Genomic DNA, 14,587 nt, shown 5'->3' with positions numbered 1-14,587 from the left:
CTTTGAAAAAATACGGTCCAATGATTCCACCAGCGTACAAACCACACCAAACAGTGCATTTTTCGGGATGCATGGGCAGTTCTTGAACGGCTTCTGGTTGCTCTTCACCCCAAATGCGGCAATTTTGCTTATTTACGTAGCCATTCAACCAGAAATGAGCCTCATCGCTGAACAAAATTTGTCGATAAACACATTTCGAACCGAACACTGATTTTGGTAATAAAATTCAATGATTTGCAAGCGTTGCTCGTTAGTAAGTCTATTCATGATGAAATGTCAAAGCATACTGAGCATCTTTCTCTTTGACACCATGTCTGAAATCCCACGTGATCTGTCAAATACTAATGCATGAAAATCCTAACCTCAAAAAAATCACCCGTTATAATAACATGCTAAAAGAGGAAAAATGAATTGACAATTTATTCAAGAATAATAATTTCCATTGTAGAAGCAAACAGCCATTTTATGAAAAATTTTGTCATGTAAAAACCCTGCAAGACGGATTACTTATCTTATGTTCAAATGGTTACCAGTAAAAAAACCGTATTATTTTGGTGGTCACTCTTGTTCTAGCATCAGGAAAAAGGTTACCACTTCTTCTCTTTCACAACTCATCGGTGAGAATCTCATTGATTTTGGTGCAAATGCTGTTTATGTCTTTCTGCCCTAATTTTTCTATTGTTTTGGAAAGACACACTACACTATGTGGTTAGCAGAGCCATCTGAAGTCGTTTGTTTGCTTCATCATATCCTTAGTCACAGGAAGTGGTATTTTTTTGTGTGGTCACCGTCTCTTTACTAAAATTGGTTCAGTAGTCACCTCGTTGTTGTTGTTGTTGTTGTAGCGGTTATCTATCCCTGCCTGAAAAGAAGAGCATAAGTCTAGTTGTCGTCGAAATCATCTAACGGTAGGCCCAGGACACGTGCTGTTTCGACAGGGTTGGACCAAAGGGAAAGGGGTGTTAGATGAGTCGGGTTCATTGGGCATACAAAGAGGTGGTTAGAGTCATGCGGGGACTCGTTGCATGCGGGACATGTATTTTGCATGTCGGGGTTCAGTCTGGATAAGTAGGAGTTTAACCTGCTACAATATCCAGATCGAAGTTGTGCAAGGGTCACTCTGGTTTCACGTGGCAACTCGAGCTCTTCGTCTGCTATAGGTGGTGGTTTGGTTCCAAGGACGCCATTCACTGGAAGGGAGTCAATGAAGGTGTTAATAGTTCCACTGTGAATGGCGTTTAGAGCGTGTCAAAAACTGTTTGCGTCCGCAGTCTGGTCGGTATAAGGGTTTAGTTCGTCGACGTGTTGTAGGTGATTTCTACAAAAACACCCATGTAGAAACTGCTTGGTAAGCAGTTCATTATGCTCCTTAATAGGCAGCATAATGGCCTCACTATGAAGGTGTGTCATTGGTGACATCAAGAGACATCCTGTTGCTGTACGGAGTGCAGTGTTCTGTCCCGTCTGTAGCTTCCTCGGCTGCGTGTCACTGCACCCAGGCGACCATACCGGTGCTGCGTAATTTAGGACCGGCCGGCCGATAGCCTTGTAAGTGGCCAGCAACGATTCTTTGTTTTTTCCCCAAGTGCTACCGGCTAGCGACTTGAGGATTTTGTTGCGGCTCTGTACTTTAGTGACTATCGCAGTCGTGTGTGGGGTGAAGGAGTGCAGACTGTCAAATGTGACTCCCAAAATTTTGGGATTATTAACTGTCGGAGTTGGTATGCAATCGACATGAATGTTAAGACTTAGTCTGTACTCCTTCGTCCAATGGGTAAAAAGGGTCGCCGTGGATTTAGTGGGTACGAGTGCCAGGCTCCTCGCAGAGAAGAAGCGAGAAAGTTCGGGGAGGTAGCTATTCCCTTTCGAACACATGTCATCGATTTCAGTGCCCGACGTCATTATCGTACAATCATCTACGTAGGAGGTAACGGAAATTCCCTCTATTGGTTGAGGAAGTTTGGAGATATAGAAATTAAACAGTAACGGTGAGAGGACACCGCCCTGTGGAACCCCTTGTTTAATTTTCCTAAGTTTCGATGTTTTACCTTAAAATAATACCGATGATTGTCGACCGCTCAGGTAGTTTTGTTAGTGTTGTTTGTTCGACGTCTTCTAGAAGCGTTGTTAGGTTGACCGTGTCAAAAGCTTTTGACAGGTCCAACGCTACTAGGACGGTTCTCTTACAGGGTGGTTTCTGATTTAGACCATGAACTATCTGGGCGTTTATGACGCTAAGCGTTGTTAGGTTGACCGTGTCAAAAGCTTTTGACAGGTCCAACGCTACTAGGACGGTTCTCTTACAGGGTGGTTTCTGATTTAGACCATGAACTATCTGGGCGTTTATGACGCTAAGTGCTGTGGTGGTACTATGCACTTTACGAAAACCATGTTGATGTTTAGCTAGGTTCAGGTGGTATATGAGTGTCGGGAGCAGTAAGGCCTCAAGTGTCTTTACTGCTGGGGAAAGGAGAGTTATCGGGCGATAGGACTCCCCTTGGTTGCCGGGTTTCCCAGGTTTCAGTGGTGGAACCACTCTTCCGATTTTCCACATATCGGGTATTTTAAGAGTGGTTAGCGACAGATTAAGTACCTTGTCGAGAAATTCTACTCCCGTTGAACCTAGGTGTTTTAACATTAAATAATTGATTCCGTCAGGGCCAATGGCTTTGGAGGACTTGGTCTTCCTGATGACCTCCTGAACCTCCCCACTGGTGAAAACAAGTGGCGCGCCGTTGAATTGAATTTCAACTCGGTCGTCATGTCTCCTCGGGTTTGACAGGGATTTGACTGTTGACCAGAGCTTGCTCACGCCAGTGGAAAGAATACAGGACTTCAAGTGCTCTACCCATTTCGTCCGCTTATAGCTATTTACCAGTTGTCCAATCTCCAAATTGAGATCTCTTATGCGGTGATCACAGGGATCGACCTGGCGTAAGGAGTCACGCTCATTTGCTAAAACTGCCGCTTCAGCCGGGAAATTAGGGCGCATGTTAGCAATTCTTCCGGCTGGTATGAAACGAGCAGTAGCATTGGTGATCACCTTGCGGAATTGACGTTCGCCAATGATTACGTCCGTAGGAATGGGAAGAGCGGCGAAGGCATTCTCGGTGAATTCCGTGAAGCCGTCCCAGTTAGCTTTATTAAAGTTAACTTAGGTGCGGTTGTCCACAGAGAGAAAGGAGGTTTTTCAATCGAGATAATTATGGGCAGGTGGTCTGATGCAAGAGTTAGCATTGGTCGCCATGTTATGCTGTTTATTAGACCACCGCTAGCAATGGTGATGGCTGGCGAGCTGCTGCAGATGCTCATAATTCTGGTGGGAGCTTCGTCATTCATTGTGCAGAATGTCGAATCATCTATCTGTTCTGCCAGCTCCATCCCTATGCGATCATTTGACATGCGATTAACTTTATGTGAAATTCTTTTATATTATGACCTACATTGTCTCACAGCGTATTTTGTGTGTCCATTTATTAAACAGAAAATATGTTATATTTTTTGTATATAGTTTATTTAATAAAATTTAAATGCACAATTAAAGATACATTATTTTCAATTATAAATACAAACTTTCACAATTAATTTTTATTAAGCATAATATTTACAAAAAAAAAACAAAATATCAAGTAAAACTACGTCACACTTATTTCGAGTGACTACATAAACTTAAAAATACATGAATGCTGCTGAGAATTAAATTAAGTTTTAATTAAGTATTTCGTGAGATAGTCTTTTTGCTTTGATTTTGAGTATAGTCTGGATAAGTAGGAGTTTAGTCAGCTACAGGATCCAGAAAGAAGTTGCCCAATGTCGCTCTAGTTTCGCGAGGCAACTCGAGCTCTGTGCCTGCGATGAGGGGTGTTGTTTCTCCAAGTACGCCATTCACGGGGAGGGAGTCGATGAAGGTGTTAATGGCCCCACTGTGAATGGCATTCAGTGTTTGTCTATAGTTTGTCGCATCCGAAATCCTGTCGGTATAATCTTGTTGATCGTTGGCAGATTTCAGGAAGGTATTCTTGAGGGCTCTGCGAGGCGGCTCGACTTACAGTAGGTGACTGCTGATTTCTGCGAGAGCATTGTTTGGAGAGCATTTCATTAGGCTCCTTGACAGGTAGCTCGACCGGGGACATCAAGAGGCAACCTGTAGTTGTCCGGAGAGCGGTGTTTTCACAAGCCTGAAGCTTTCCCATCTGCGTCCTACTGCATCTAGGAGTTTAGGACCGGCCGGCCTATTGCCTGATAAGTTGCCAACAATGTTACTTTTTCTTTAACCCAGGTGCTGCCGGCTAGCGGCTTGGGGATTTTATTGCGGTTCTGTACCCTGGTTACAATCGCGGTCGTGTGGAGACTGAAGGAGTACAGGCTACCCAGTGTAACACCCTAGATTTTGAGGGTATTGACCTTCGGAATTTTAATGACATTAATGCCACCTTTTCAGCCCTGGAGGGAGCGTAGGTTGTTTGATTTCTTCTAGTAGCGTTGTGTGATTGACAAAAGCTTTTGACAAGTCCAGGACCGTCCTCTTGCAGGGAGGTTTTTGATTTAGACACTGAGTTATATGGGCGTTTATGACGCTAAGTGCTGTGGTGGTACCGTGCATCCGTGTTGGTGCTGTGCTAGGCTCAGGTGGTGAGTGAAGGTCGGGAGTAATAAGGCCTCAAGTGTCTTCCCTACTTGGGAAAGGAGATTTAACGGGCGATAGGACTCCCCTTGGTTGGCTGGTTTCAGTAGTCGGACCCTCTTCCGGTTTTCCACGAGTCGGGTATATTTAGAATGGCCATAGACCGATTAAGGAGCATGTTGTGGTAGTTTACTCCCGCCGAGCCAAGGTGTGTCAGCATGGATTTCGATTTGGCCTTTTGGATGACATCTGGAAACTCTCCGCTGCTGAAGGTAAATGGTGCGCAGTTTTTTGGTGATATCCTTTTTGGCAACATGTAACTGGGGGGATGTGTATATTAAATATTTCGAGCTCGACATCGCCTAACTGCCGATATCGCAGCTATCAATACGCCTTCCCGACTCATCAACTATCTCCTCGATCTTACTCTGGAGTCCATTGCAGTTGAATTGTAGAAGCTTTGTTTGTCTCGGTGGGCCAGTGGTGATCCTGGGAGTGATGTACAGGTGTTGAATGTTGGGGGGGCAGACGCATGCATCATGGGGTAACGAATGATTCACTCCACTCACGGATGGTGCGCAGGCGGAACACGTCGGGATATGACACCAGCCAGGATCCGAAAATCCGAGTCTATTCCGTGTGCCATTTTTAGGTCTTGTATGTTGCGTACGTGATGTTTTCTCATTTTTTGCTCGAGAACACTCCACAAATGTTCAATTACATTAAGATCTGGTTCTTGTGTCGGCGTAAATATTTATTGTTAATGAACGAAGGAAAAAATAAATTTGAATTTTGGATAGATTTTGAACTAAAAAATTAACTTTTGTGGCAAAAATTTCGCCATATTCTGATTCAAAAGAATAGTTGTAATAAAGATGTGTGGAAATTTTTCAACAAAATCGATTCATAACTTTTCAAGAAATCGTGACCAGTGACTTCAAAATTCGAGTTTTGAGATAAACCCGCTTAATGTTTTACATTCTTGAAATTTTAATTATATCGATTTCATAATTTTTGATAATATTTTAATATTGTACTATTTAATAAAACAAAAAACTTTCAAATCTTGATTCAAATGGGGTTCTTTTAATTGAACAAATTGTTCAATTAAGAGAGTATCTGTTAATTGATTCCCCGGATAATTGAACGAAAATTTGTGCGGAGTGGAAGTCTCCCTCTGCCTCGGCTTTCACCAGCGGTTACTGCATCGCACATTTTCAGAGCTGAAGCGCTCACGTTCATTCGGACAACATAAGCTAGCCAGCGTAGCCGCTGAATTTTTTTTCAATGAAGTGTGTCTATGTTGTCGAATATCACATACAGCTCATCATTCCATCGTCTGCGGTATTCGCCGTTGCCAATGTTTAAAAGACCTTAAATCTTCCGCAAAACATTACTCTCGAAAACTCTTAGTGCCGTCTCATCCGATGTTTGACATCGCCCACGCTTCTGTACCATAAAGTAGGACGGGAATGATGATGGAATTGTAGAGTTTGGCTTTTGTTCGTAAAGAAAGAACTTTGCATTTCAAATGCCTACTCAGTCCATAGTAGCAACTGTTGGCAAGAGTGATTCCGCGTTGGATTTCAAGGCTGACATTATTATTGGTCTTAATGCTGGTGCCTAGGTATACGAATTTATCTACAACTGTCAATAGTGACGTGGGAGTAGGGATGCAAACATCGTAAAATGAAACATCCATGGTTCGATGTATCGATGTTTCTTTAAAATCCAAATCAAAAACATCGGCCATTAAAACATGGATACATCGAAACATCGATGTATTTTTGAACTTTTTTAAGTTATTTTAAATTTAGTGTGAAAAGCTAAGGGATACAGAAGCAGAAGCATAAATAAATGAAATGTAGTACGCCTTAAGTTGATACATTTTATTTAACTTAGCATTATATGTCTGTTACAGTTTTTATCAATAAATAACAGAATTTCAAAACAACGATATGGAAAATTTTTTTACTGTCATTTCTTTTCGATTTTCGAAAACAGGCTACAATGTGTAAATATTAATAAGCCTATTTATACAACTCTTATATTGATATCATCGGAAGCAACAACCGCGCCGTTTGTTCTGCTTTTTACCGCATGGATAAGGAGGCGAAGCGAATGGGTCTGGAGGTGAATGAGGACAAGACGAAATATCTCCTGTCATCAAGCAAACAGTAGGCGCATTCGCGTCTTGGCTCCCACGTCACTGTTGACAGTCATAACTTCGTAGATAATTTCGTAGATAATTTCGTAGATAATTTCGTATACCTGGGAACCAGCATCAACAACACGAACAATGTCAGCCTCGAAATCCAGCGCAGAATAACTCTTGCCAACAGGTGCTACTTTGGACTGAGTAGGCAATTGAACAGTAAAGTCCTCCTCTCAAGCTCTACAAGTCGCTTATCATTCCCGTCCTGCTTTACGGTGCAGAAGCTTGGACGATGTCAAACATCGGATGAGACGGCACTAAGAGTTTTCGAGAGGAAAAGATTTATGGTCCTCAGAACATTGGCAACGGCGAATACCGCAGACGATGGAACGATGAGCTGTACGAGTTTACGACGACATTGACATAGGTCAGCGTATAAAAAGACAGCGGCTACGCTGGCTAGGTCATGTTGTCCGAATGGACGAAAACACTCCAGCCCTGAAAGTGTTCGATGCAGTACCCGCCGGAGGAAGCCGAGGAAGGGGAAGGCCTCCACTCCGTTGGAGGGACCAGGTGGAAAGCGACCTGGTTACACTTGGGATCTCCAACTGGCGCCGAACTGCGAAGGAGAGAGAGAGGTGGCGCACTATCGTCGATTCGGCTATAACCGGCTAAACGGTTGCAACGCCAATCACATACATTTATACAACTCCGCAAACACAGTATTCATGTCAACCCAAACTCTATTAGCTTCTGATTGGTAGGGGTAACAGCCGAGATACACTTTCCAACCAACCTTCCGTCCCTTTAATTGTAGATAAATTTGACAGCTTACATTTCACCTTTTGGTGAACCAAATGTTTATTCCGGTTCCAAACATCAAACGAGTATTCTGTTTCACACTCATCCGAAGATTCCGTTGTATATCTATGAAACAAAAAAAAAAGTATTTCCTTTAGCAATAGCATCTTTAAAATGAAGTAATTTGAATCTCTGATCAAATGCAGTAGCCTACGCCAAAATTAGGTCCAAGCGCACATTCCCTTAACGAATTCTCCGTATTTTACAAAAATCTAATTCCATTGTAATAAAGCGTATCCAAATAGAGGGTTTCGGGTTAATACCCGAAATAGTGTGAAGGTGTGAAGTAAAATGTTTATATAAAACATAGTTGAAAGTAACATCGATGCATCGATGTTTTTAGATTCGAGACATCGATGGCTAACATCGATGCTTTTTGACGAAAACATCGATGTTTCAAAAACATCGATACATCGTTTGCATTCCTTGCTGATGAGTGCTCTCACAGAGCAAGAGTGCAGGTCGAGTAGAGAATCGTTCGGATGTAGGTTTGTTTTTCGCTATGTCGAACATTCCTTGGGTTTGTTGACGTGTGCGCTTTGCTGCACAGAGGTGGGTGCGTATCTTAGCTGCTGCAAGATAGTTGTCCGAGTCGATGTTAGGAGTTATGATATCCACTTCACCATGACACAAAACATTAATATACATACATGTATATATGTTTACATACATGTACACTTAACACTTTTATTTAGTTTACATACTTACGTCATTAATACATAAATTAAAATAAACTAAGTTGTTTTATTGTTTTCCACTTAATTGTGGGCAACGTACTTTTCATAAGAGGCATCGAACTCTTTCATTTTCATATTAAGAATTATATCGAATTTCATTTGTTTATAAAATAGTCGAAATTGCATTGACAATATTTGTAACCAAAATTCTAAAGAATTTTAAGTGCATTTCCGTTTTGCTTTACGATCGAAATTCTTAAGAGGCATTGCACTTATTAATTTTGCTGATAAGAATTCTATAGAATTTTAATTGTATTTTGCTTTCTGTTTTTACTATTGATTTCGTATTTAAGATTAAGAACTTTTGTAAACTTACTCAGTCATATTCTTTGATTCAATAAAGTAAGGTCTACTCTAAGAAAATTAACGAATGATTTAATTGGCGACGAGGATGGGATAAGCGGAAAAGTATCTTTGAAAAATCAAGGACTTTTTGTTATTTCTATAATTAACGCGTACCAAGTAAATTTTTTTTACAAAAAAAAATTAATAATAATAAAAATCCTTAAAGAATTAAGGCAGTGAAATATGCTACTGGTTACCTTTTATTTCGTTTTGATATATAAAAATAAGTTTATATATTTTTATATTTATTTATTTAATTGTATTAGGTATTTACATTTAACTTGATACTGGAGAAAATTATAAGAGCTGCAGAGCTAAATAGAGAAGGTACAATCTTCTACAAGAGTGTACAGCTACTGGCGTACGCCGATGATATCGATATCATTGGAAACAACACCCGCGCCGTTAGTTCTGCTTTTTCCCGCCTGGATAAGGAAGCGAAGCGAATGGGTCTGGTGGTGAACGAGGACAAGACGAAATATCTCCTGTCATCAAACAAACAGACAGCGCATTCGCGTCTTGGCTCCCACGTCACTGTTGACAGTCATAACTTTGAAGTTGTAGATAATTTCGTATACCTAGGAACCAACATTAACACCGATAATAATGTCAGCCTTGAAATCCAACGCAGAATCACTCTTGCCAACAGGTGCTACTATGGACTGAGTAGGCAATTGAAAAGTAAAGTCCTCTCTCGACGAACAAAAACTAAACTCTACAAGTCCCTCATCATTCCCGTCCTACTTTATGGTGCAGAAGCGTGGACGGTGTCAACATCCGATGAGACGGCACTAGGAGTTTTCGAGAGAAAGGTTTTGCGGAAGATTTACGGTCCCTTAAACATTGGCAACGGCGAATACCGCAGAAGATGGAATGATGAGCTGTATGTGTTGTTCGACGACATAGACATAGTCCAGCGAATAAAAAGACAGCGGCTACGCTGGCTGGGTCATGTTGTTCGAATGGATGAAAGTGCCCCAGCTCTGAAAGTTTTCGATGCAGTACCCGCTGGTGAAAGCCGAGGAAGAGGGAGACCTCCACTCCGGTGGAAGGACCAGGTGTAGAAGGACCTGTCTTCACTTGGTATTACCAATTGGCGCCAAACCGCCAAAAGGAGAGATGCGTGGCGCACTGTTGTGGACTCGGCTATAACCGCGTAAGCGGTTTCTACGCCAGTTAAGAAGAAGAAGGTATTTACATTTATGAATTAGAATGGCATTTTACATTATTATTAATTATTATAGATTGATTTTTAAATATTAGCATTTCAGTACAAAGTAAACTTTAATTTTTACAAACATTTTTGTGACTATCATTTATACATTGATAAAATTTACATATTTTACATATAAAGTATAAATTATTTAATTTTTATAATTTACAATTTCTCAAAACATGTAACTATTAATTTTTTGTGTTGTTATACAATACAAATTAAATTTTACTACTATTACGATTGTTACAAATATTCGTACATTCATTTGTAAATAAGATGCTAATTTAACAGTATTTTACATTTAAATTAATAAATTTAGTGTTATTGCGAATGTTAAAAATTTATACTATCCATTGTAAAATTTGTGTAATTGTAGATCCAAGGGCATCATACTCCAAAAGTCCGATGTAATATGATGTACATCATTCGATGGCAGACAAATATTTAGAGTTGCTTAGAAATCATTAAAATATCTCTATTCCTAGAATAAACCTTGTTATTTGCCGGTTGCGTTGTGCGATTTTGACTTTTATTCTGAATTTGAATATGTATTAATTGTTGCTGCTGCTGCCGGTGTTTGTTGCCTGAGTAGTGATTACTTGCTGGTTGAAGGCATATACATGTTACACTATTTGGTGATTATCCACCAATATTAGGCGTGTTTTATTTGACCAGCAAATTAAGCTATTAACTTATTTTGTATGGAAGACTTAGTCAACAATTATCTTGAACTAGAGCATTGCCAGTTCATCGCTCTTTTACATTCACAATATTTAGGTTTTTCCAAAAAAAAAAATAGCTGTCAATAGCGAGAAACCGCATTTTGACAGATTAAAATGTAAACAAACCAAAATTTTAAATTCTATCGATGTGCAAAATGGCAAATAAAAAGTTTATCCATATTTATTTTGTCCATCCCGGAGCAAATAATAATTGTAGATTCCTTAAAACGTCAGAACATTATAGAAAAGTGGTAAACGAAAGGAAAATTTGATTTCTTAATTCAACCGATTTTTTTCAAATAAATTACATACATATCAGGTGAGAGTTCGGGCTCGCATTGCCAACACAATCATTTTTAAGCGAAGATGTGAAATAAGATAAATGTGTTTTATTTGTCCATGATTTAGCTATTAGCTTGTGGTGGTCAAATAAAACACGCCTATTATAAGCATGGGAAATATCAACATCAACCCTGTTAAATAATAAGAATGTCAAAATTATTATATTGTTTTAGTTTTGCAATTAAATTCATTTCAATAATACCTGTTGTTGTATATTTTGTGTTATACTTCTAGGTGCACGATTTTTATTACTTTCTGACACAAAGGACTACGAGTGCTTCTTCCATCATACGATGAATTCTAGTTCAAATTTGTATTGTACGATTGATGAGCGATTGCCGATGTATGTGTTGAAGAACTGCTGGTTGGATTCCCCGCACCCATACCAAGTATAGCTACTTTCCTATGTGGGAGTAATACTTTATCTAATCTGTTTCTATGAGCACTCTGCCTGGAGTCGCTATTGTTGTACTATCGTTGTGTCACTATTAAAAGTACTGTTTAAGGTGGTATCCAGCTTAAGCATAAGTTTTTCTTCCGAATGTTGCAAATATCTAAAAAGAGTAAAAAATAGATAAAAGTTAGCTTTATATCAACTTATATTCTAACAAAACCTCGGAGGGTGGGATCGTGTGTAGAAATTCACATAAGTGAGGAAAATTTTTGATTGTCATTCACTTGGGATTAGCCAGAAACGATTCTTCTCCACATGGTTCAAGCAGCTCACGTCTTCCGTTTTTAAGACCAAGTATCCTCTGGGTTGCCAACAAACAGGGCGAGATAAAGTAAGAAGGCGAGCCAATTTCTGCGGTTGTGCGTAGGGTTTGGGACCCACCACTTCAAAACGAAGTATCAATGAAAAATCGACGAAAGCCTCTTAGGAGAAACCTTTTGATGACGACGCCTGCAAACGTTTTAAGGATTATGATTTGAGTGCATGCATCTGGAATGTCCGGACAAATGTTATTATTATTAGCTTATTTTGTATGGAAAACTTAGTCAACATAATTATGTTGGCTTGTCATAAGCTATCATAGTGTAACGGATTTCCAAAATAAAAGTCACACTTTAATGGCTATACAGTAATCTTAATTTTTAATTCCTTATAACTTAATACTTTATAACTTAATATTATACTTTACAACTCTAACTTATAACCCGTTTACACTTTACTCGACAACTCTCTCCTTAGAATTGTCCTCACTCGAAAACTCTCCTATCAGAACTGTGTTTTGCTGCCAGTCCGGCAGCCCGTATATAGTCGGTTGTAAGCGATACATCGCCACACGAACATTCTGGCAACGATGAATATCGATCTCTATATACATCTGGCAAGTTATGGATTTCGATTGTCAATTCTAGTTTGTTCTGGTACCAATTTCATTACAATAGCTTGTATATTAAACTAGAGGCATCGCCAGTTCATTGATTTTTTTCATTCACAATATTTAGGTTTTTTCCAAAAACAAGTAGTTGCCCTGCAAGACAGGTACCGGCGAATTCTTCGGTGAAATGCCAGGGAGCGGTACTAGCAGTTTCAATGATAGTTTCTATGCCATTCTTAAGGGCGAATTGACAAAAGTACCCGAAACTATTGTTTACGTGTGATCGTTCATCCCTTTCTTGCACATTACATTCATAATTTAACAATTTATATATAACTGAGTTAGTTCGTAAACGCAGTAACTTGGTTGCACTGCAAATTTGCAGAGGCAACGCGTTCGTCAAAAAAAACTGCGGCAATACTGCTCTTCGTCAAAAGTTTTTTAATGTATGCAGTTGGCAGCACTTCGGCAAATTGTCGCAGGCATTGCAGTAATTTTTTTGAAACTGCGTAAAACCAAAGGCGAAATGGAAGAGTGAGTAAAATGATTTCTAATTCTAGATATGTCTTTAGTTATTAATATGATTATATAATAATAATAGGCCTTATTTACATTTAGATACCACGATTTTCCAGCAAATTATATAAACATTTTAATACGAACAAGGTTGGACATGGAGTCAGAGTTCCAGGAAGGAAGGAAAAAAAATCATTCCTGTGGGGGAGATTTCTTGAAATAATTAAAGAAAAAGTTCCAGAATTTAATTTATCACGGGATCAGATTTCCCGTAAATTTGTGAATCTCTTCTGCACATATAAAATAATTAAAAAGCGAAATAGCTTAACAGGGCGTGCTGCAAGTGCTTGGGAGTTTTTTGAAGAATTTGACGATGTGTATGGAATCAGACATTCCATTAGTACGCCTCCTGAGAATTTGCATTCGTCTTTGTCACTGCCAAGTACAAGGGATGCTTCCAATGTGGTGGAAGATATTGGGGTTTCGAATGACTCTCCAGGAATCTCGAACAACACAACATCGACCAATCTCGGCAGAAAAGGCGTAGGGCAACCAGTGCCAATGAGTCTCTGGAATTCCTTAAGGAAGAAGCTAAAAATGAAAAGGAAAGGCACGATCAGATTATAGAGCTTGAACGGGAAAAGATGCAAATAGAGCGCGAGAGAATACAAACCATGGCTAGCCTTAGAGAATATGCTTCAAAAGTTTTTAGACAGATAAGATGATAGTATTTAGTCTTAAATATGAATATGGCTGTAAAACAGAGTAATTAGAGTTTTTTTTTTTTATTTTTACTAGTGAATAATTTTAAGTTGTTAATTAGTACGCAAATAAAGCACAATGGATTCCTCTCATAAGTATTTTACTTATATTTATTTAAGAACAAAACAACGTTGTCAAATTGCGCCTTTTAGCAATTCCATCTAAATCATTTTCTTGAGGTGCCAGTGAAGTATTAAGGTGATTTTCTGCATTTATGACGTTATTATTTTCTGGTAATCCAACAAGATATTCCGAAGGGTTTCCTCTATTTATAATAAAGTTGTGCAATATTGTACAGGCAAATATTACCATTGATGCTTTTTTGACTGACCTCAAGTTTATATAATTCAGTATTTTAAACTTTTGTTTCAAAATCCCATACGACTGCTCGATAAAAACACGAGTTGAGCTTAAGCAGTAATTAAAGTTTCTTTCTTCCGATCTTTAATGCCCATTATCTCTGTAAGGTGTGAGCAGGAATTTTGATAAAGGATAGGCAGAATCTCCTAAAATGACTGCATTTTCAGCAAGTTCCACTTCACCGGAAATAATTCCTTTATAAATAGGGCTAGTTTTCCATACATGAGCATCATGGCAACTGCCTGGACATCCAATAAATACATCCAGAAAGCGAAATTTACTGTCACATATGGCCTAAACATAAGAGTTAGCAGAAATTTTGTGTTGATAAAACTGAAGCTTAAATACACAAACCTGCAAAATAATTGTATGATTTCCTTTTCGGTTGTAGTAACTAATCGCATCATTTTTTGGAAGCGAGATGTTGAAATGCGTCCCATCTACACATCCCACAACATATGGAAAAGGATTGCATCGGCTCCTTTCGAAATGTTCCATTACTTGCCTTTGTTTAACAGCAGAAGGCCATATTATTTGATTTTTTTAATGAAGAAATCATTTTAATAACATTAAAAAATATTTTATGCGTGGTTCCCTTCGCAACACCAAACCGGTCACTAAG

The 14,587-nt window shown here is 39.1% G+C and overlaps 1 long non-coding RNA gene across 1 annotated transcript; it reads right to left on the bottom strand.

Moving 5' to 3' along the window:
- Positions 1 to 9,921: 9,921 nt before the first annotated feature.
- Positions 9,922 to 11,784, bottom strand: LOC128920546 (uncharacterized). The gene is made up of 3 exons (XR_008470625.1): positions 11,617 to 11,784; positions 11,205 to 11,556; positions 9,922 to 11,133 (listed from the first exon to the last, which is right to left on the bottom strand). It is a non-coding gene; the product is annotated as an uncharacterized LOC128920546 (long non-coding RNA).
- Between the last annotated feature and the right edge of the window lie 2,803 nt (positions 11,785 to 14,587).

Source organism: Zeugodacus cucurbitae, chromosome 2 (genome assembly GCF_028554725.1).
Source record: "Zeugodacus cucurbitae isolate PBARC_wt_2022May chromosome 2, idZeuCucr1.2, whole genome shotgun sequence".
Lineage (NCBI taxonomy): Eukaryota > Metazoa > Arthropoda > Insecta > Diptera > Tephritidae > Zeugodacus > Zeugodacus cucurbitae.
The sequence above is the reverse complement of the archived record's forward strand: the minus strand, read 5'-3'. Positions and strand labels throughout refer to the sequence as shown.